We start from the raw sequence: 23,574 nt of genomic DNA, 5'->3' as shown, positions 1-23,574 counted from the left end.
CACCAGTCCTCAGAAATGTGAAGTCAGCATTTGAGAAGGTCTTCACCGTTTCATTTCCCATCTGAGGTGTGGGTGGGATGTGGACTCCCACTGAGAATAGTCCATGATCTGATCTCACCAATGATGGGTATATGTCTGGTGTTGAACAGTGTGACCTCATGTTCGTGATGATGTGTTCTAGTATGTTGCCTCCACTTGAGGGGATTGGGACCAGTTGTTCCATGGCATTTCAGTGTATGAACTCTTGGAACCTTTGTGTTAGAGTGTTGTGGCATGATTAGTGATCCCAGTCTATATGTGGATAGTTGGAATCACCCAGTAGGATGGTGTTTTGAGATACATTTATCCCTTCAGTGTTTGCAGGATAGCTGTGTGAGGTACCTGAGTTTGAGCGGGTGGCATGTAACATGCTACAAACTGCAGAGCAGTCTTGCCTATGGTCACTGGCACCTGGATGGTCTCTGATGCATCATGTGTTGCCACCAACCATGAGGTGAGGGTGTCCTTGATGAATATGGACACCCACCATCCTTCTTGGTGTTGTCGGGATGCTGGTGCCGGAATGCATGATATGAGGTAACACCCGATCGTGCCGGGGTGCTGTCAGAAGCTGTGAACCAGGTTTCAGGCACAGCACAGACATCAATGTGCTACATACTGAGAAGGGCATAGAGTGTGTGCAGCTTGAGGTTGAGACCTTGGGCATTGAGCAGCATTACCCTTAGTGTCTTTCCTTTACTGTGTTCTAGGGTGGTAGGTGTAGAATTTGAATCTTGCATAAAAAAGGCACAATGGGGGTGGCAAGAGCATCATCTGAAATCCGGAAGCCCAGGGGTGACAGGTGCAAGCCGCCCTTGCAAATCACAGTGGCCTGTCCAGCATGTCATCCCAGGCAGACAGACATTGGACCCCCTTAGAATGACAACATAGTCTAAGCAAAATACTACAGCTGATCATCTTGTCTCTGTTTATGTGGCATCATACTTGGTGAAGGTAGGATACTGCAAGGTCAGGGTCATACCTGCCTGGCCTACATAATCAGAGGGATCCTCTATGTCTCTTTCCATGTAGTCCAGGGAGGTACATCTCAGGTCGTTCACACCAGCATGGATTATGACTGGGTCAGACCTGTACTTGCAGTTTAGTGACCTGAGTGCTTGCATTATGTGGTGGATTCCAGTGCCCGATAGGCAGCTTACTGTGACCTCCTCTGTACCTGATCTGGTGAGTGGGACATCAGTGTGTCTGACTATGGAGTCACCTATGACAAGTGTGTCCGGCATTGTGTTTGGCCTTAAGGGCTGTGACTGTTTGGCACACCAACTCTGTGGTCAATGTGTTGCATGTGCTGTGCCCTGTGGAGGCAGTTGTGAGAGTGTCTGCTGTGGTGGCCACCGCCATTCTGGTAGACTTCTGATCAGAGCCTCCGAGAGTGTCTCTGTGTGTCTATGTGTATGATCTTAAGTTGTGACAGTGCCATGTGAGACTGGATTAAAGATGTGTGTGTGGTTACCTTCACCCTCTCTCTGGTCTTGCTAGTCCTATGTTGAGAGAGCTCAGCCTCCACTTTGGCTATATAGTTGCATCTCTCACATGTATGTGTGTTTTATGGCAGAAGGAGAGGGTTGTCAGTGTACATGAGGCAACTGTAACAGTGCCTCAATATTCCCAGGTTCACCAGCTGAGCAGGAGAGGACACTAGCAACTGATCCCTAGACATGCTAGAAGGAATAGACAAAACAATGTTGGAATACAGGGAGATATCAAGCCCCCAAGCCACATCATACTGTTTGATTGACAATAGCTACACACACCGGTGTTTCATAGTGTACTACTAGGCTATCTGCCCTAGTGCATGTATAAGCCTAGCCATAGTGATGTGGCTATTGCCACCCCTTATAGTGGTAATAAGTGTACAGAATAGATTCTGAATATTGTGCCTCTGACTTAGTAGTGACACATTATGACCCCCTTACGTAATTGAATAACATGACTGTGTCTCTGTCTAGTCTGTGCCTCCGTCTCATATGCAGTTGTCCAGATGTCTCCTGAAGAGAGTCAGTGAGGGACTCTGTCAAACATGAACTGGGATACTCTGCTAGAGTGTGAGATGCCTCTGAGTTATGACTCTGTCCCTCCAGCATGTCCTATACATGTATGTGCTGAGGTTCAAATACTCAGCTCTCATGTCTCTGGTGGATTTGGATTGCTTGCAGTGGAGTATGTCCACCAAATCCTGATTGGACATGGTCTTGTATGTCAGGCATAGGTCACCTGTAAGTATGCGGTATGACACTGAACAAAGCTGGACTTCCTCTATTCTGGAAGCATATGACATGTGTTGAAGAACCCTGATCTTCATGGTAGGTACTTTTCGGGTGCAAAGGTGCAAAAGGCAGGATCTGCCCTGTACAAAGCTGAACTAGGTGGGAACAAGGGTCCGTAGGTCAGTAATGTGTCTGTGTAAGAGCTCCATGACTCCTCCCATATCTTTGCAGACAAGGCTGGTTAAGCCTGTGTGGTGGTAGTTGCCATGGTCTGTGGAGGCATCCCCCTTGTGGAGTGGGACCACTGTTGCCGTATGCCAGTGTTCAGGTACATATCCTGTAGCAAGACTAAGGTTAAATAGCAGTTGTATATATGGGTCCAGCCCCTTCTGGAGTTCACATAGCATGCAACTGGAGATACCAGCAGGTCCCATGGATGCTGTGTACTTGTCTTTGCTGAGTGTGGCTCTCACATGGACATCCAAGATGACAGTGAGGTTACATACAGCAGTGATAACTATCTTGTTTTGGGGGCGAGGGGTAAATCGCACTGAAGCTGTCCGCCGGAATGTTGCCAATATCTGTCAGGTCACTGGGATATATGTTGTTGTGTACCAACTCTGAGCATATCCGAGGGTTCACAACCAGGTGTCTGACATAACTGAAGAAAGCAGTGTGGTTACCTTCATTGTCTTTGGTGATTTATGTCCCCAAGTTGACCTTGCATGTCTTTATGAGATAATGTAGCTTTCTACTAGTGCTGATCACAGCTGTCTTCCCTTTGGAGATGTAGCTCTGTCTTGCATTAGTAACCCTCATCTGTCATACAGTTTGTTTATGGCTGGGGTCCACCAGACAGGACACTTTCCCTTTGTGGAGAGGGTCCTGTTTTCAGTTGTGATTGTATGGTCCATGCTGTCTGACATCTAGCTAAGGGAGGTCATTCTGGTTCTGCAGTTATCTTTCGTCAGCATTAGAAATGACCACAACAGCCCCTGTGGGTGTACCTCATGCACACACATCCAGCACCTGTAAAGTCCACAACAGTACCTCACCAGGAGTATGACAGAGCTGGAACACATGTAATGTGTAGTCTGATTAAACAGAGTGCAGCTCCACACACTGCCATGCTGTCCACCCAGATGCAAGCTGTGCCTGATGTAGAAAGCCATGTCCAAGCTGGAATCAATGCACATGCTGCACCTTGTACAATCTGAATGGCAGGGAGCTATGCACATGAGGGACTTGAACCCCAGCACTGACATATATAGGACAGGCTGTACTGCATTATCCAAAACACAGAAGCCACCCCCACACATGAGTAAACTACCAGTACAGGTTGTCCATAGAGACACTGGTTGAGTCCCCTCAACAGGAATCCTAATGAGTGGATGGGAGATGGGAGGTTTACCCTGGGTATCAATGTTATGTCACAGGTAGACAGAGGCACAGTATACTAAACAAGACATATGACATGTCGAACTACGCTTACAATGTGTTGATGGACAAACACATTTCTCCGACTAGCATTAGGTCAAGATACCTCTTGAACACAGCCAGCAAGGTGCTCTGCCTCAAATGGACCAGGATTGTATTCCACAATAGGGAGTCTCCGAGTGATAACTCCATCCCTCCAACATGTCCAACATACATCCCTGATAAGGTGTAAGTCACCTGCACTAGTGGTTCAGGTGGATCTTCTGAGTCTGAGGTGGAGCATGCCCATTAATCTCTGTTTGGACATGGCCTCGCATGTCAGGCACATGTCACCTCTAAGCAGACGGTATGTGAGTGAATAGAGTGTGAGTGTCGTCAATCTGGCAGCATATGACAGCTGTTGGGGTTCCTTGATCCTTTAGGTGGGGGACAGTCAGGGTGTCTCCAATTGCTGCAGATGTTGTGTGAGATACAGCCAGAATAGGGCATTCGACTTGATCACCGGTCTGATAAGTGAAGAGTAGAAGGGAACAATGACCCACTAGATCTGGATGTGAATCCCAGCCTGATCAGGTGGGCAATGTAGAAGGTCTTCCTAGCCACTTTAGCAATGTGAGTCTCAGAAGAATGGCGACTGTTAACCTGGGTCCCCAGGTCCATGATAACCTCCTCTGTGCTTAGAGGATTGCCACCTATATGGTAGCTTGGGGTCACCTTGCTTTTCCTGAAGGGTATGTCTACACATGTTGTGCACTCTGACTTCAGGCCATGGCCCTGGCACCAGCTATCAGTTACTGTGAGTCCCTTCTGAAGGATATCTGTGTGTGATGCACTGTCCACTATGGTGCCCAGTGTGCAGTCATCTGCTAACATTGTCATCCAAAGTCCTCCCATGTTGGCCTTTACTTCTGGGAAGTACATGACAAACAATGGGGGCCAAGGACTGAGCCCTGTGTGACACCACCTGTGACCAGCCTGGAGTCTAACATAGTGCCAGCAACTCTAACCCTGTGGGTCCCGTCCTTAAGCCAGTTTGCAACCCATCTTGTGACATATGGGTTTACATTTCAGTTGTTAGGGTTTTCCACAATACCTGAGTGGGGTATTGTGTTGAAAGTGTTTGCAAGGCCAAGGTAGGCTGTATGGACTGCCTTTCCCAAACAATGGCCTAAGTGACCAATTTGAAGATGTCAACCCAGTACAAAAGGCATGATCTGCCCCTGACCAAGCCAAAATGGGATGGGTACAATGTCTGCATGTCCCCTATATCTTTGTTTATGAGCTCAATTATGATCCTCTCCATAGATTTGCAGACTACACTTGTTGCTTATGGGGCAGCAATTAACAGGGTCTGTAGAGGCACTGCCTTTGTGCAGATGTGCACAACTGGACCCTAACCAGGCTGTTGTGCACACTATGGAAATGTAAAGCAGTGATAGGACTAAAGCCCAGGATACTGACCACCACAGTGAAAGTACTGAAACACTACACTAGACAGTGCTACAGTGTTAGGTCAGTATGAACGGATGTTGACAATTGTGTGCAAAGTATCCCATGCAAAACCTGCAGGCACAGTATACTCCCTGTTTTGTTCACACAAAGCATTCGGACAGTAACTACACAACATGGCACAGAACACACAACCATAAACTTCAGGTATTTGTTGAAGGTCACACTCATCCACAAATGTGATGGGCTGCAGAGTTCAACATATGTAAAGCCCACACTGGGCATGCTCACACACTTAGATAAATGAGACATCTTTCACACAACATGCCACGGGAAGGCTGAACTGGGCATGCTCACACACTTGGTCCAAATGTTACCCCTAGCAAATGTGAAAACACACCAGAGGATGCTCATCCCCTTTCTAGACACTGATCATGTAAGCACCCTATAAGTATATTGGAGAAAAGGATTCTCTCAGTAATCCGAATAGCGGCCTCTGCTAATGCGTCCGTCTCTAGTGTCATAACATAGTTAGGTAGGGGTTTGAATCCAGCAGGTGGCAAGTGTGTGTGAAGGGGGTAAGTGTGTGTGTAAGTGTGTATGAAAGAAACATCCCTTTTGGCAACTGGGAAAACACACCACAGGATGATCATTCCACTTTCTAGACTCTGATGATGTCAGCACCCTATAAGTATATTGGAGAAAAGGATTCTCTCAGTAATCCGAATAGCGCCGTGCTAATGCGTCCGTCTCTAGTGTCATAACATAGTTAGGTAGGGGTTTGAATCCAGCAGGTGGCAAGTGTGTGTGAAGGGTGGTAAGTGTGTGTGTAAGTGTGTATGAAAGAAACATCCCTTTTGGCAACTGGGAAAACACACCACAGGATGATCATTCCACTTTCTAAACTCTGATGATGTCAGCACCCTATAAGTATATCAGGGAAAGGAAATTCCCAGTAATGCGAATAGCGCTGTGCTAATGCGTCCGTCTCTAGTGTCATAACATAGTTAGGTAGGGGTTTGAATCCAGCAGGTGGCAAGTGTGTGTGAAGGGGGTAAGTGTGTGTGTAAGTGTGTATGAAAGAAACATCCCTTTTGGCAACTGGGAAAACACACCACAGGATGATCATTCCACTTTCTAAACTCTGATGATGTCAGCACCCTATAAGTATATCAAGGGAAAGGAAATTCCCCAGTAATGCGAATAGCTGTGCTAATGCGTCTGTCTCTAGTGTCATAACATAGTTAGGTAGGGGTTTGAATCCAGCAGGTAGCAAGTGTGTGTGAAGGATGGGTAAGTGTGTGTGATTAATATATCCCTTTTGGCAACTGTGAAAACACACTACAGGATGCACATACCCTTTTCTAAACGATATCACAATTATGTATGGCTTTTGATTACAGACATGCCATGTGTGTTGTGCACACACAGAATGCCCATGTGTGTGGGTTGTCCCTCACAATAATGCATGACATTGATTACACCGGTTATGGCAATGAACACATGCTGTATGTGTGTGCCAAATACACATATGTACCTGTGACTTTCAATAGTTACCATGTGTGATGCCTGCCACATGTGAATACATGGTATTTGCACAGGGTAACATTATGACCGTGGTCTTCTGTGCAGATGCTGCATGTGGGATGTGTATATACAGTGTGAGATGTAGATGCTATCAGCCTAGTAGTGAGGGATGCACACCTGGTCTGGGGCATAAAGTCTACATGTTGTTAATGTACAGGAGCTGCATGTTCTCACCTGTTGTGGGAGTGGTAAGACAGTATTCCATAGCAATGCAGTGACTGCATGCTAAGAACCATTCAGCTAGGGTGTTGTAGCTACACTTATTCATTAGCATTCATTAATTTGTCGGAATCCCTGGTGAGGGTCTGATGCCAACCAAGGTCAGGGGTCTACCAGCCTGTGTCACTTGCTCAGTGATCCCTTCCATGTTCCCTATCACGTATCCCAGTGAGCGACATCCCACATCAGCTGTGGTGGCATGGACAATGACTGAGTCATGTGTCCATGCATCTGACTGACTTGTATGTTGTTGTTACAGTTTGGCCATGTGTTTCCATCTCATACATGTGATGTACATCAATGGGTAGGGATAGGGTTGACTGTGTACATGTGGCAGCTGTGACATTACTACATGACACACATATTCCACAACTGTACCATAGAGGTGACTGACAACTGACCTTTGCACATGCTACCAGAGTATTGAGATTACATTGGTGATTGACAGCACATAGGGCCAATGGTGAAAAGAGACATAGGTCCATAGGTTCGTACAGGGATATCTGCCCAGGGCATGTATCCACCTAGCCAGAATGTGCGTGCCTTTCAACATGCATTGTGAATCTGTCTTGCTATGCCCTTTTCCAAGGTTAGTATACTGTGCCTCTTTCTCACAGTGACACATAAGTGATACCCAGGGTAACCCTACAATGTCACATCCAGTCATTAATATCGCTCTTGAAGATAGTCACTGAGTCAGTCTGCCTAACCTCTATTGGGATAATAATCAGGAATGAAGGGAGCCTCTGAGTTGTGAATGTGCCCTCCACCATGTCCTATGTATATCACTCCTGAGGTTCAAGTATTTCCAGCGTGTATCCTGGTGGGATCTGGATATTCTGAGATGCAGCATGGCCATTACGTGAGGGTATGACCTGGCCTTCTATGTCAGGCACAGATTGCCTATGAAGAGGCAGTATGTCACTGAGTAGAGCTGCTGCTACTTTAACCAGTCAGTATGTGGCATCTGTTTGAGCACTTTGATCCCCTTGTTGAGGTACATATGTGGTAGCCCCAGTTGCTGCAGGTGTCTGGTAAGGTGCATGCCAACAGGTTCATCATAGTCAATTATGGGCATGATGAGGGATGAGTAAAGGGGCACAATGTCCTCCTCTGGCCTACATGTGGATCCCATGATGATGTGGCCCATATAACATGCTTACCTAACCACTTTGTCCATGTTGTTGTCAAATGGTAGAATGCTATCAACCTCGTACCCCAAGGTCCATAATTCCTTGGTCTGCACTTACTGGATTAACACATATGTGGTACATTGTGGTCACTTAGTGTTTGACAAAGGGGATGACTATACTCTTTCTGTCATTCACGTTGAGGCCATGGCTGTGGCACAAGTCGTGTGTTTGCAAGAGTCCCATTTGGAGGATGCGTGTGTTAGCTGTTGAGTTGATTATGGTGTTCGGTCTGCAGTCACCTGCGACTTGCTGAGCCACAGTACTTCCATGATGGCCTGTACCTATGACAAATATATAATGAACATGACAGCTCCTAGGGCTGTGCCTTGTGGGACACCACTTGTACCAGGTTGGAGGCTGACATGGCTCCAGCAATTCTACCATGTGTGTTCTGCCCTTGAGCCACTGTGCAATACCCATAGTGACATAGGGGTTATTATGTACACTGGTGAGCTTCCTAGAATGCACAAGTGGGGTATTGTATCCAAGGCTTATGCAAGGTCCAGGTAGGCTGTGTGGACCTCCTACCCCTTGACAGTGGCCTTGGTGACTGTTTCAAACAAAGCAAACAGGTTTGATAGGCAGGATTTGCCATTGACAAAGCCAAACTGTGTATGGTGACATGTCTGTAGGTCCACAATATCTAGATATGTGAGGTTCATGATGATCCTTGCCATAGCTTTGCAGACAAAGCTAGTCAGACATATGGGGTAGTAGTGTCCAGGATCCGTGACAGCACCACCTGCATGTTGAGGGACCACTGTTGCTGTATGCCACTCTCTGGCCACATATCGTGTATTAAGGCTGGGATTGAACAGTGGTGTTATGTCTGGGTGTAGCTCTTCTTGTGGTTCATGTAGGACACAGCCTGGGACACTGTCTGGTCCCATTGATGCAGTGTTTATTGCTTTGGGAAGGGCATCTCTTACCTGAGCATCTGTGATGTCAGGGGAAGCACTGTGCTGCGAGACATATGTTCCCTTTTGGTGTGGTGGGAGAGAAGGCAGCATTGAACCTGTCCACTAGGATGATGGCAATGTCTGTGTGTTTTATATTTTGTGTGACATATTGTATTACCTCTGAGCATATCTGGGTAGTACCACTCAGGTTACTAACATAACTACAGGCAGCCTTGTGATTATCCTCAGTGGCTTGTGGAATCCTCTCTCAAAGATGGCCTTAGACAATCATATGGGTGCCTGTAGTTGTCATCCAATACTCATCAGTGGTGCCTTCACATTTTGGGAGGTTGTTGTATCATGTAGTGGCGCCATCCTTCTATTGTATAGTGTGTTTATGGCTGGTGTCCGGCGCCCAGGACATCTGCCTTTGGAGAATTGGGTCATGCTTTCATATGTGGCTTCATGATCCATGCATTCCTGAATGTGTCCACAGAATGACTCTATACAGGTATCTGCAGTCTGGTCCATATTTTCAACAGGCCTTGGGCCTTTGAAGGTTTCCACATCATTTATGAGGGGTGTGCACTTGCTTGACATGAGCTGTTGACAGACATGCCGCCCTCCAGACAGAGCAAGGGGAGGGTCACAGTCAGCTACCTGTTGGGACGTACCTCCCCGGACCACATGGAAAGAGACACAGAGGAGCTCTTACAGCACCCTCTCAAACTCAGGTCTCCCACACAGCCTTCATGCTGACACAGGAGAGTTTAGATTACTCTGCAAACACCATCATACTGGGTGATGCCAGCTACCCAAACATAGACTGTGAACATTACACAAGCCACAATACCCAAGCTCTAAGGTTCCCATTGATCGGACATTCTTTGGCTATGGAACAGGTAACCAACCCACAAGAGGGGCAGATATAGTAGAGCTGATCTTTACAAACATGAGTACAAACTGCTCACCACTGGGAGTATATCCCTCATTGTTGCAATCAAACCATATACTAATCACACTGGAGTTCTGGATCCCCCACATATGCAAACCACCAACACATCGATCTCTGTGTGGGAAATGTCCCTATTAGCAACCGTGACAGTATGGTACAGGATGCAGATCCCCCTTTTGAAACAGTGATGATGTCAGGACTGTATAACTATATCACCTGTAGTAAAGTCCTCAAATAATTTGCATAGCGCGCTCTGCTAATGCGTCTTTCTTCAGTGTCATAACGTAGTTAGGTAGGGGTTTGAATCCTGCAAAGGGAATGTATGTGTGTTAGTATGAGTGTGGTTTATGTGTGTGCACTATGCTGGGAGGGTTAACTGCCTTTGCCAACTGGGAGAACACACTACAGGGTGCACCCCTCCTCCTACACACAGATGATGTCAGCACCCTCTAAGTACAGCATTAGTAAGGATTTCTCCAACTACTGCAAATAGCACACTCTGCTAATGTGTCTGTTTCTACTGTCATTGCACAGTTAGGTATGGGTTTGAATCTTGCAAATGGAAAGTATGTGTTTTACTGTTGGTGGGGTTAGTGTGTGTGCACAATGATGGGGTGGGATGTGGCTTTTGCCACATGGGGCTATGCACTGCAGGGTGGTCATTACCCTTAACAAGCAGTCATGTCCTACCTAGCAGTAATGAACGTGATGCACCTCAGGCAATCAGAGTCCCATACAGCCACATGCTCAGGAGAGCTGGACCTCAGCACTGACATACATGGACATGCTGGAGGGGCATATTCCTAACCAAGAGGCTCCCTTCACTCTGTAATGAGCTCACACTACTGGTTAGGCAGAGTCCCTCATTGACTCTCTTCCATAGGAATCTGGATGAGTGGATGGAGATCATAGTTGTACCCCAGGTATCACTTCTATGTCGCTGTTAGACAGAGGCAAAGTATACTAAAGTCGGACAAGGGCATAGCAGCATAACTTGTGATTGGGTGGCAAAAGACAAACACATTCTACTAGGCTTACCAATGCCCTAGGGCAAATAGCCTAGTATGAACCTATGAACTGTTCATTCTCAACTGTTCGAGCTCATTACAGAGTGAAGGGAGCCTCTCAGTTAGGAATTTGCCCTCCAGCATGTCCATGTATGTTCTATTCAGTCGCCACCGCTTGCTCAGAGGTGACCTTTGCCCAACATACAAGGCCATGTCAAACCCAGATTTGATGAATATGCTTCACCTAAAAAACCTAGATCCATCAGAGCCACAAGGGCGGGAGACTTAAACCTCGACACGGCTATTAATAGGACATGCTGGAGGGATAGATACATCACCCAAAGACTCCCTATGCTGTGGAACAAAATCACGGTATATGTGAGGCAGAGCACCTCGCTGGCCTTGTTCAAGAGAAATCTTGACCAATGGATGGGAGATCGCAGATATACCCCAGGGATTACCTCCGTGTCACTGCTCGACAGAGGCACAGCAAAATAATGGGTATGGTTCCCCATACTAAAGGGGTGGCGTAAGCCACAAAACGATGGGCTAGGCTTGTAAATGTCCTTGGGCAGATAGCCTAGTATGAACCTATGAACATGTGTGTACTGCTATAGTACATCTGCCATATGTTGCATGTGTGTGTGTTGTGGGGGATGCACAGGTAATGGCCAGATACTTCTGCACAGGTGACACTTCTGACACATTCTGGGTGTTCATCCATACATACTGGATGTGTGCTGCCATCCAACCCTGTGATGTGGACACACATTACTCAGCCTGGATATACATATCTGAACAACACCACAAGCACAGTACACTACCTTGCTATGTATGCATGTTATTACACAGTTATTCAGTAGTTATGACAGTGATGCTATCCATGCAGCCCACTGGGCCAGTGGAAGCCACAACACACACCGCCAGCACCTTTGCATATGCTTACCACAGACATCCCACATACTGCATGTACTGTGCACACAGTTATCTAACCCAGAACAACTGCACACCACTTATTAATCCTGTCCAGTGGACTACAGATACAGGCATATTGTATAACAATAGTAGGAGGCTACTGCAGCACAGGGCAGATTCACATGACGGGAAGGCATCTGTTGTCTGCAGTGTTAAGATGCTTCACATTCACCAAATGCACAGATATTGCCAACATTGTTGCAGACAGTTTAGGTGCAGGTACCCCCCCATTGTCCTACACACGTGTTATTAGTTATCCCAGATGACTGTAACCTCCCTATCCTCTCACATGTCCAGGTGAGAGCCACCCTAATCATTGCAGAGCACATATCATCACTGTTACGAAATGGTATCCCTGGATGTGTGCTACATTCACCCCTGGAGGACATAGCACCACATGACAGACTGATATTAATCCCTGGCCATACTACAGGATATGTACCTGAACAGTGCCATACATACACAGTGGTCCCACACCAATGAGGAGGAACCTCTATTGACCCTGGGAACTACTGCATCATATGCACTACTGGCCTTGTGTTCTAAGCTATGGAAGTGTTAGTTATGGCCCACATGTACAACAATATTACATATGTTTATATTTCATGACTATGTACACACAACCTATCTCATGGACATACCTATAGATAGTGAACTATGATACATTTGGAGGTGTCACAGTATACACAGGATTAACCTGCTACTTTGCATTACCTGTGTTTGTGGCAGCTGTTGGTGTGTCACTGGTGCTGCTTGAAGTTTGCTGCTGCTGCTGCTGCTGCTGCTGGTTTTGCTGCTGGCTGTCTTTATTTCTGTTTTGTTCTCTCTCTGTCTCTCTCTCTCTTTCTCTGTCGGTTTTGTGCAATGAATGTATTGCATGAGTGTAGTGTGGGTACTCATTGCTTTTGTAGGTATCTGCATAGGTCCATGTGATGGCCTCTGCACCAATTGTAAGGCAGCATTTGCTAATTGCATGCAGCTGGGTGTGTACTGATTGCATGTCTCACTGTGATTTCAGGACACTGCTATAAAAGGGTATGTGAGATAGGCATTGCCCTTTCAGATTGTAGGCGTGGACCATGCTGGTATGCTGTTGACAGTGTTTTGTGAGTATGAAGGTTAGTACATCTACCATGCTTCATGCTGTGTTGTAGATTCAGGTTGCTGCATTTATCTTGCCTGTTCCCTATAGTGAGTGTGTATGCATACTGACACCTACAACTATATGTCATATGTATTGCTATATAAATATATATATATATATATATCTGTGTACATATACATACTTTCATATATGTACATTAGTTGACATTATTGGGTACAAGCTAACAATTAGCAGGGCTGTTTCTGTTAACACTACACTAGTATGGGAACCCAGTAATTGGGACTATAAAAGTCTGCATGACATGCTTTGGGTAGTAGACATACTATATTGCCTTTATCTTCATTCCTACTATTACGTGTTCCACTTATTTAGCACTATATTCCTGTATGAGAGTCATGGCTTAGTGGTAGGTCATACAGACTAGTGTTACAATGGTCTTGTGGTAGGGCCTACTAGTATGCTCATATTCTGCTTTTGAGTTGAGTATAGGGCCTATCAATCAAAGTGCTGGAGGCACCTTTAAGCAGTTAAAGGGCTTAGTAGGTCTCACAGGAGCCAGGCTGTGTTGCAGATTCTGGTTGCTGCATATATCTTCACTGTTTCCTGTAGTGAGTGTGTATGGCTACTGAGACCTACAACTATATTTCATATGTATTAATATATATTTATATATATGTATGTGTAGATATACATACCTTCACATATGTACATTACCTTACATTATTATGTACAAGCTAACAGGTAGCAGGGCTGTTTCTGTTCACACTGAACTAGTATGGGAATCCAGTAATTTGGCCATTAAAACTCTACCTGACATGCTTTGGATAGTACATCTCCTATATTGCCTTTATACAGATTCCTACTATTACATGTTATATTTATTTTAGCACTGTGTTCTTGCGAAGCAGGCATGGCTTAGTGGTAGGTCATACACACTAATGTTACCAAGGTCCTGGGTTCGAGACTGACAGTGGGAATTTTTTTTACTTTGCAAACTTTCAAACTGAGTACAGGACTTGTCAATCAAAGTGCTGAGGCCACCTTTAAGCAGTTAGAAGGGTAAGTAGGTCACACAGGGGTCAGGCTGTGTTGCAGATTCAGGTTGATGCAATTATGTTCACTGTTTCCTGTAGTGAGTGTGTATGGCTACTGAGACCTACGACTATATTTCATATGTATTAATATATATTTATATATATGTATGTGTAGATATACATACCTTCACATATGTACATTACCTTACATTATTATGTACAAGCTAACAGGTAGCAGGGCTGTTTCTGTTCACACTGAACTAGTATGGGAATCCAGTAATTTGGCCATTAAAACTCTACCTGACATGCTTTGGATAGTACATCTCCTATATTGCCTTTATACTGATTCCTACTATTACATGTTATATTTATTTTAGCACTGTGTTCTTGCGAAGCAGGCATGGCTTAGTGGTAGGTCATACACACTAATGTTACCAAGGTCCTGGGTTCGAGACTGACAGTGGGAATTTTTTACTTTGCAAACTTTCAAACTGAGTACAGGACTTGTCAATCAAAGTGCTGAGGCCACCTTTAAGCAGTTAGAAGGGTAAGTAGGTCACACAGGGGTCAGGCTGTGTTGCAGATTCAGGTTGATGCAATTATGTTCACTGTTTCCTGTAGTGAGTGTGTATGGCTACTGAGACCTACGACTATATTTCATATGTATTAATATATATTTATATATATGTATGTGTAGATATACATACCTTCACATATGTACATTACCTTACATTATTATGTACAAGCTAACAGGTAGCAGGGCTGTTTCTGTTCACACTGAACTAGTATGGGAATCCAGTAATTTGGCCATTAAAACTCTACCTGACATGCTTTAGATAGTACATCTCCTATATTGCCTTTATACTGATTCCTACTATTACATGTTATATTTATTTTAGCAGTGTGTTCTTGTAAAGCAGGCATGGCTTAGTGGTAGGTCATACAGACTAATGTTACCAAGGTCCTGGGTTCGAGACTGACAGTGGGAATTTATTTTTCTTAGCAAACTTTCAAACTGAGTACAGCACCTGTCAATCAAAGTGCCATAAAGGCACTTTTAAGCACTTTAAACCAGGTCTGCTCGCTTGTGAGCTCACGCATGCGCACTGGCGGTGAGCTCCGCTAACACAAGCACACCCGCACTAATTTCTTTGAAAGAAAAGAAAAAGGGGTGACAGGAAAGTGGTGAAAAGGGGTCACAAAGAGGGTAAGACAGTAGGGAAACAAGCGTGGGATTTGCAGGAGGGATGTAGGTAAGGCCCATAGATGCCCATGTCTTTGGCAGCAACAGCTGTGCATTTCCATGTATTTTGGTGAGACATTAGAAACCTTTCACCCCTGAGAGAGGTGTCAGGACAACATTAATAGTTGTTGTAGAGCCAATTGTAATTAACTGTTTCAATGTCAAGCAGACATGTGCGACATGGACAGCTATGTATGGGGCGTAATTTTTGTGGGTACAGAGTGCCCTTTTTTTTTTTTTTCAGGTGAGAGTGGTATGTCAGGTGAAGGAAGTCGATATAGCGTGGGAGGTAGGTTGGGTAGGTTAACAGACAAGACAGACAAGACGCATACAGGGGCGGTGTATGACACATGTGGGGGTTACACAATTGACGGGACGGAGGTTGGGATTTCCAAGATGCATGAGCCCACAGATGGCAACAGTGGAACTGATATCCCCACCCATAGGCAGTTGCCACTGTTCCTTCACAGCCCAGGACGGGCTGTGCTGGGGCTGTGTAGGCGGGCAACGGCCGGGCCGTTAGCTGTGCCACACGAGCCTCGAGCTGGCGAGGGGCCCAAGAACAGTGTCTTGGATCTCCCTTCGCACCACAGACCGGACACCGCGGAGGGTGAGTGGACGAACCCTCCGGCCACACTTGCAGAGGGGACGGGCCCCATCCCCTGCAGCGCTTCCACCCGAGGTAGCACAGGGCCACCGGAGGGGGGTCCGCCTGGGCACTAGTGCCAGGTGCAGTCACCAGCTGAGGTGGGAGAGGTGGGTCTGCTGGGACCTGCCTTCCCAAGCGTTCTAGGTTTGTGAGTAGTTATGTTAGTTTGGGTTAGTGGCATTGTATTCCATTCAGATTAGTTGTAACAGCATGCATTGGTATTCCCATCAAACAAACACCCAGATATTAACACCATTGAACAAGGGGCATATCAATATCACATGCATTATTTGAACAGAAATACACAGTCAAACAACATGCAGGGTTGATTAATGGCAACAGGCCATCAGATTTGCAAGTATGAACAGGGCACATGCACGAGCAGACATGCATATATTTTTGAAACGGACAAATGTCCATGATTAATGAAATGTTCACATACCATTATTTAGTGGGTGTTGTTATATGGAATTATAGGGTTGGGCGGAGATAGAAAGTGATGACACATTCATATGTTACACATTGATTTACATTTATAATAGGTACACAATTAAGTTGAGGCTGATGTTTCAAAATAAATTTTATTTGACTGTCAAGCTACACCTGTTACAAATACATCACTATCCTACTTATTTTGAATTTGATCAGATACATCATCCTGCTACACTTTGATGACAGGACAGGGGACAACTATGGCTGTTTAGTCTGTCAGATAATCATTCATTCTATCTGCAAATTGTTTACTGTGATCACCATATACAGCATTTGGCTAGACATTCCAGATTCTGACACACTGAAATCAGTTTGGTATATTAAGTTGTATTTCCCACATGCATTTAGTTCTGTAGAAACACACTGGGGCTAATATATTCCGGGGTTATTACTGCTTTATTTATTCATACATGACCCTTTCTGTCAGTCTCACACTTCCTGCAAATTCACAGTTCAGGTTGCTACTTCTAGGCTTTGTTCACATATTAGACTAGTGGTGATTCAAACACTTTCCAACAGCCTCACTTCTGTCATGATTCAGCATTTCAACAGGGGATATATCTCACATGTGACTACCTCAGATTCTGAAGCTGTACTCTTGAGACTACTGCAGGTTACACTATATTTAATTAATGGTGGGACATCTGTATTACAGCACTGTTTAATTCTATCAATTATATTTCCAGTTACACTTGCATACTGATGAACTTGTTGCAGCCATACCTGCAGACTTTCAAATCTTGCTTGCACATTATATTACTTTTAATCAATACACTGCAGTGTTCTGATACATGCTACAGTATAATATTTATTTACAAGTACTGGGTGGGGTTACTAACCTGCACGGTGGCGCTTCCGCACCAGCCTACGGGCATGCATCTCGCGATTCATAGAGCGGACACCTGCAGCTGTAATACAAAAGAAGTAATATTGGACTACACATCTCCATGGTATCAGCTAGTTGAAATCCTTACATACATAAGTAAAATGTAACTTACTCAGTAGTGGGCGTTGGGCATATCCCGGGCCTCCTGGATCCATTCGGACAACTGGTCTTGCTTGCGTCGTTTCAAGTCCGCATGGTGGTGACGGACCTGCTCACCAGTGCGTGGAATGCCAGTAGCACTGGTCAGATCACGAGCCAACTGGTCCCATGCCTCTGCCCTATATGCTCCCCATGAGACCTGGCCCTGCATGAGTTGGGCCTCGTGATGATGGACAAGGAGCCAGACCATGTATCTGGACTCCTCAACGCCCCAACGCTGTGCTCGAAAGCAACGTCCCTCACCTACTCCACTCATTCTGACTGCAGCTCTGATCTACAATCGTTTCTGCTGTGTATTCCTGCCTATGGGGCTTATATATGCCGATTGTCCGCACATTTCTCTGATTGGCCGTTTTGGAATTGTATCTACTTCACTGAAAATGCTTTATCATGCTCCATTCTGGATTTTATCCCATATATATGCTATTTCTGCATTTCTAGGTATTGCTGTCATGGCTTAGTGGTTTAGTACCTTGACTCTAGTGCATGGTATCCTGGGTTCGAATCTGGCAAGTGATTTTTGATTTTCCTGACAGAAATGAGTTGAGACCTGTCAATCAAACATGCCAAAAGCACTTTTAAGCACTTAAAACCAGGTCTGCGCTCGTTTGCGCAGAGCTAACGCATGCGCACTGGCAGTTAGCTTGTGGGAGCGGCGCACAAACGGTGTGCGCTGGGATAAACCTTAATTGGCTAGTGACACACATGTTCAGCTAAGCACAGCTAGTTGCAAACAGTTTCAGTCTGTTAAACCGATGCCTAGCAACAGGCACGCAGTTTGCAGCTTTTTAAACACTACTCAGCTACGGGCACTCCGTCTCACAGCAGCTTAGCTATCAGTACATTTCTGACTATTTTTGTTATTGTGTTACTTCAGAATATATGCTCCGTTTCATTCCATTTTACAAAAGGGAATACATTTACATGTGTACAATACTGTCAGGGGGCTTTTTAGTGCTTATTTACAAAAAAAAAAAAAGGTTCTGGGGGCTCGAACCCTGCCTGCCTACTCTTAGGCTGGCAACTCTACCGCTAAGCTATTACTTCTTGGCTTACTTTGCATATTTAGTTCTTATATCCTTTTCCACTGATTGCTAACTGTGATTGCGCTAGTAGCACACCAGCACACGGCACACAGTAGCAAACATTTACGGCGTTTTTAAAAAAAAAAAAAGGTTTTAATTTAATTTTATTACATCTCTTCACTTTATACAGTGATGGTCTATCGGGGCATGTGTTGTGTAGTGTGTTTATGCACATTTCCATGGCCTCTCTCGTGGCTGTTTACTTTCAGCCATTCTAGTCTTCCGGGGGCGTGTCCGCTTGCAGGGCTTAGCCTACTGACACGCCCCCTACTCTCTTACACGGACCGTGTAAGAGTTACTAGTGTGATTCAGCATGCCTCATACACCTCATGCATATGCATGACATGCTGACATCACACAGTTTCACTGCAGCCTCCGTGTAAGAGTTATAACTCTTACACGAGGCTTCCTGAATCTGGCCCACTATTGGAAATTGTTTTAAACAACAATTTTATGTTCGACAAAAAAATCTATTTACAAAAATCCGGGGTGGCTATGGGGTTTCACCAATTGTGTGTTGGCGTATTGGGAAAAGACAATGTTGTTCTCTGATGTCACTTTTAGGAAAAATATCGCCTGGTACACTAGATACCAGGACGACATGTTCCTTATTTGGAAAGCATCACCTTCTGAAGTTCCCACGTTCCTATGTACTATTTCCAGCATGACTTCCTTTTTGGAATTTACACATAATTTGCAGAAATTTAGTATTAACTATTTGGACATCCTAGTTATTAAAGACGAGAAGAATTTGAGATATGAGTGTTATTTACCGAAAGCCCACGTGCTCTAATGCATTCTTGCATTTCACTAGCTGTCATCCTAGTTATCAAAAGAAAGCAGTAGTGAAAGACCAGATGGTAAGGGCGGCCAGAATGGTGTCTGATTTTGAAGATTTTTTGCTTGAATGTGAACAGCTGAGTCAAATATTTGTGAATAGAGGTTATCCTCCTTCACTGTTGTTTGATATTAGAACAGAAGTAACAAACAAAAGAATATCAGGGTTTTACAAACCTATTCTTTCTTTTTATGGCACCACTTCTGAAACCGCCCCTGCTAGTGAACTTAGATCTGACGATGGCACCACTGACCAGTCTCCCCTTGGAATTAGGTTTTTTTTGCACCTTTTCTACGGATCATCATGACATCAGGAAGGTCCTTAACAAATATTGGGCTTTGATTATGGAAGACAACTTTTTGTCTCACCAGTTAGGTGAAGTTCCCAAAATCACCTTTAGAAGGGGGCGCAATTTAAAAACTATGCTGGAATTTCAACTGCAATCTTTTAGTCAACGTACTTTAGGAATGACTAAGTGTGGGAGATGCAGTCAATGTAAGCATGTATTAACTGATTCAAAAGTTAAAATTAGGAATGAAGAATACAAAATAATAGGGAAACATAATTGCGAGACAAACAGCGTGGTCTATTTGGCTTTGTGTCAAAAATGCGCTGCTTTTTATATAGGGAAAAAAGAGAGGAAGCTCAAGCAGCGCATTTATGAACACATATATGCTATTTCTAGGCACGATTTGAACAACGCCCTTGCAAGGCATATAAGTATTTCTCCTGACCATGATTTTAAGTTCACAATTCTGGGAAAAATAATGGTGGATAATAAGGGTGGCCATTGGCAGATTCATTTAGAACTAAATGAACTGGTCTGGCAGATTCGTACTGGTGCATATATGCACCCTGGTTTAAATGAGTATGTTTCCATTGCTTGTGTTTTAAAACTTTTATCTATGAAAAGATAGATGGATTATGTTGGTGCATGGTTTTAGTTTGTATAAATTATTACAAAAACACAATTTGTTTTATGTTCTTATATGAACCAGATAATTTAATTAAGTGTATGAATGTTGCCTATTTTATAGTTTTTGATGCTAAGCATTTAATGGATTTTTTATATATATATATATTTTTTATTTTTTTTATTATGTATATATATATATATATATATATATTTTTTTTAATTTGGTACTATTTACTTAAACAGTAAATTTTAAGAATAGACTGATAATAAAAGTGTATGTATTTATACATGCACGTGTATTTTGCTATGAAGAAGAGCATAGTTATCTTATAAATATAAATGTCACTTAATTATTGTTTCATATTTAACACGATGTATTTATTCAATTAAAGTTGATTGCATAATTGCAATTGTATTGTATAAAAATGGTAGGTAGTTGTTTGTAAACTTGTCTGATGGAGAGACATCGGGCTCCCCGAAAGCGTTTTTGTGCTAACTTTACTTATTAAAGCAACCTACTTGGGATCGTGCACCGTGGCTCATTTTTGTTTTTTCTGGTTTGTGGAGTGATTTCTGTTTGACTTGTTTTTTTAAGATTGACGCCCACTTACTGTTAGAGGTCCTCACCAACCCTCTTCCAGCACACACCAACAACATGGATGTGGCATAGCAAATTCAACCCCTGGGATCTCCACTGTGTCCCTGCTTGACAGAGGCACAGCACACTAGCCTCAAACGGTGCCTTATGTGACCTATTTTACAGTGGCACAGTAGCCTACTGTACTGGGGATGCAGACACCAAGCACACTGTAGCTAAGCTTTCATTCCCTAGGGCAAACAGCCTAGTATTGACCTGTACACCCATATGTTTAATTGTCAGATGCACAATATTTGTTGCTGATAGACTGTTTGCAGGTCTTTATTGCCATAGCATTCCCTGTTTCTATGAACAACTTGTGTATCTGTGGAAGATGTTTGAATATGAGGGGGATCCACTATATCACTTATGTCTCTGTAGTCATTTAACTGTGTGCACTGGGCAAATTGCTGTAATGTGGTTGGTTCCTGGAATGACACGTACAAATACCAGATATGTGTGGCCAACTGCTAAACTGAGATATGGCCTAAGTGTGTGAGCATGCCCAGTTCAGCCTTTCCATGGCATGTTGTCTGACATATGTCTCATTTGTCAAAGTGTGCGAGCATGCCCAGTGTGAGCTTTCCATATGTTGAACTCTGCAGTCCACCGCATATGTGGATGAGTGTGAACTTCAACAATATCTCACGTTTATGGTTGTGTGTTGGGTGTCATGTTGTGTACTTACTGGCCAACTGCTTCGTGTCTGAACACAACAGAGATTATACTGTGCCTGCAGGGTTTGCATGGGATACTTTGCATACAGTTTGTCAACATCCTTTCATACCGATCTAACACTGTAGTACCATATACTGTACTGGTTCAGTACTTTCACTGTGGTGGACAGTATCCTGGGCTTTAGTCCTATCACGGTTTTAAATTTTCATAGTGAGCACAACAGACTGTTTAAGGGCCAGTTGTGCACATATGACCATGTTGCATTATGTTCAGATATGGACTACTTAAACCAGGCTTGTCCAACATTGGTAGTGTATTCCACAACATAGGTGGACATTGGCAAACACTAGCGATGTGTCCTAGGCCATTTCTAATGCTAGTCAGAGTGTGTGTTTGTCCTTCGACACACATTGTAACTGGAGTTTGCCATGACATATGTCATGGTTAGTATACTGTGCCTCCGTCTACCTGTGACATAACAGTGATACCCAGGGTAAACCTACCATCTCCCATCCACTCTTCAAGATTCCTCTTGAGGAGAGTCGATGGGTGACTCTCTGGCTAACCTGTACTGGGAGTTTACTCAAGAGTGGGGGTGACTTCTGTGTTATGGATCATTCAGTACAGCTTGTCCTATGTATGTCAGTGCTGGGGTTCAGGTCTCTCATGTGCATAGCTCACTGCCATTCAGATTGTGCAAGGTGCAGCATGTTCATTGATTCCAGCTTGGACATGGCTTTATACATCAGGCACAGCTTGCCTCTGGGCGGGCAGTATGGCAGTGTGTGGAGCTACAGTTTGTTTAATCAGGCAACACGTGGCATCTGTTCAAGCTCTTTGATACTCCTGGTGAGGTACTTTTGGGGTCTTTCCAGTTGATGGAGGTGTCTGCTGAGGTACATCCCACAGGGGCCATTGTAGTCAATTGTGACGCCGATGAAGGATGACTGCAGAGCCACAATGACTTCCCCTGATCTAGATCTCACTACCTTCATGATTAGGTGGGTATATGGTATGTTTCTGTAACCACTACAGCCACATGCTTGTCCAATGCAAGATATCTATCAACTTGTGTCCCCAGGTCTCTTATTACATCTTAGGTACTTAATGGGTTAACACCTATGTGGTAATTGGTGGGCACTTACTGTATATCCACAGGGGTTGACTATACACTTTTCTGCAATTAGCTTGCTGACATGGCTATGGCACCAGTTGTCTGTTTCTATGTGGCCCTTTTGTGGGATGCTTGTGTCAGCTGGAGGGTCAGATATGGTGGCCAGTTTGTAGTCCTCTGCAAACTTGTTCAGACACATTCCTTCCATGTTGGCCTGTACCTATGTGACATATATACTAAACAAGGGAGGTCCCAGGACCGAGCATTGTGGGATGCCAGTTGTATCTGGTTTGTAGTCTGACATGGCTGCAGCATTTCTGACCATGTCAGTTCTGTCCTTGGTCTGGTTTGCAACCCCTCTACTGACATAGGGGTTTATATTTAAGCTGGTGAGCTTATCTATAATGAACACATGGGGTATTGTATGGAAGCCTTTTGCAAGGTCCAGCTAGGCTGTGTGGACCACATTCCCCTCATCAGTGACCTTAATGATTGTTTCAAATGAGTCAAACATGTTTAAGGGGCAGGATCTGCACTTACGAAAGCCACACTGGGTAGGGTCCAGTGTCAGTAGGTCCCCAATATCTTTGTCTGAGGTACATGCTGATCCTTTCCATAGCTTTGCAGACCAAGCTTGTCAGCATTCTGGGGTGGTAGTTTGCAGTATCCATTCAGGAAACACCTTTGTGGAGAAGGACCACTGTTGTTGTACACTGCTGTTTGTGTACATATCCTGTGGTAAGGCTGACA

At 44.4% G+C, this 23,574-nt stretch overlaps 1 protein-coding gene across 1 annotated transcript in view; it reads left to right on the top strand.

Moving 5' to 3' along the window:
• LOC122797130 (protein C8orf37-like) overlaps positions 1 to 23,574 on the top strand; it is a 205,297-nt gene that overhangs the window by 111,959 nt on the left and 69,764 nt on the right. The window lies entirely within an intron of this gene.

The sequence above is a fragment of the Protopterus annectens genome, chromosome 3.part0 (genome assembly GCF_019279795.1).
Source record: "Protopterus annectens isolate FY-2018-M chromosome 3.part0, PAN1.0, whole genome shotgun sequence".
Lineage (NCBI taxonomy): Eukaryota > Metazoa > Chordata > Ceratodontiformes > Protopteridae > Protopterus > Protopterus annectens.
The sequence above is the reverse complement of the archived record's forward strand: the minus strand, read 5'-3'. Positions and strand labels throughout refer to the sequence as shown.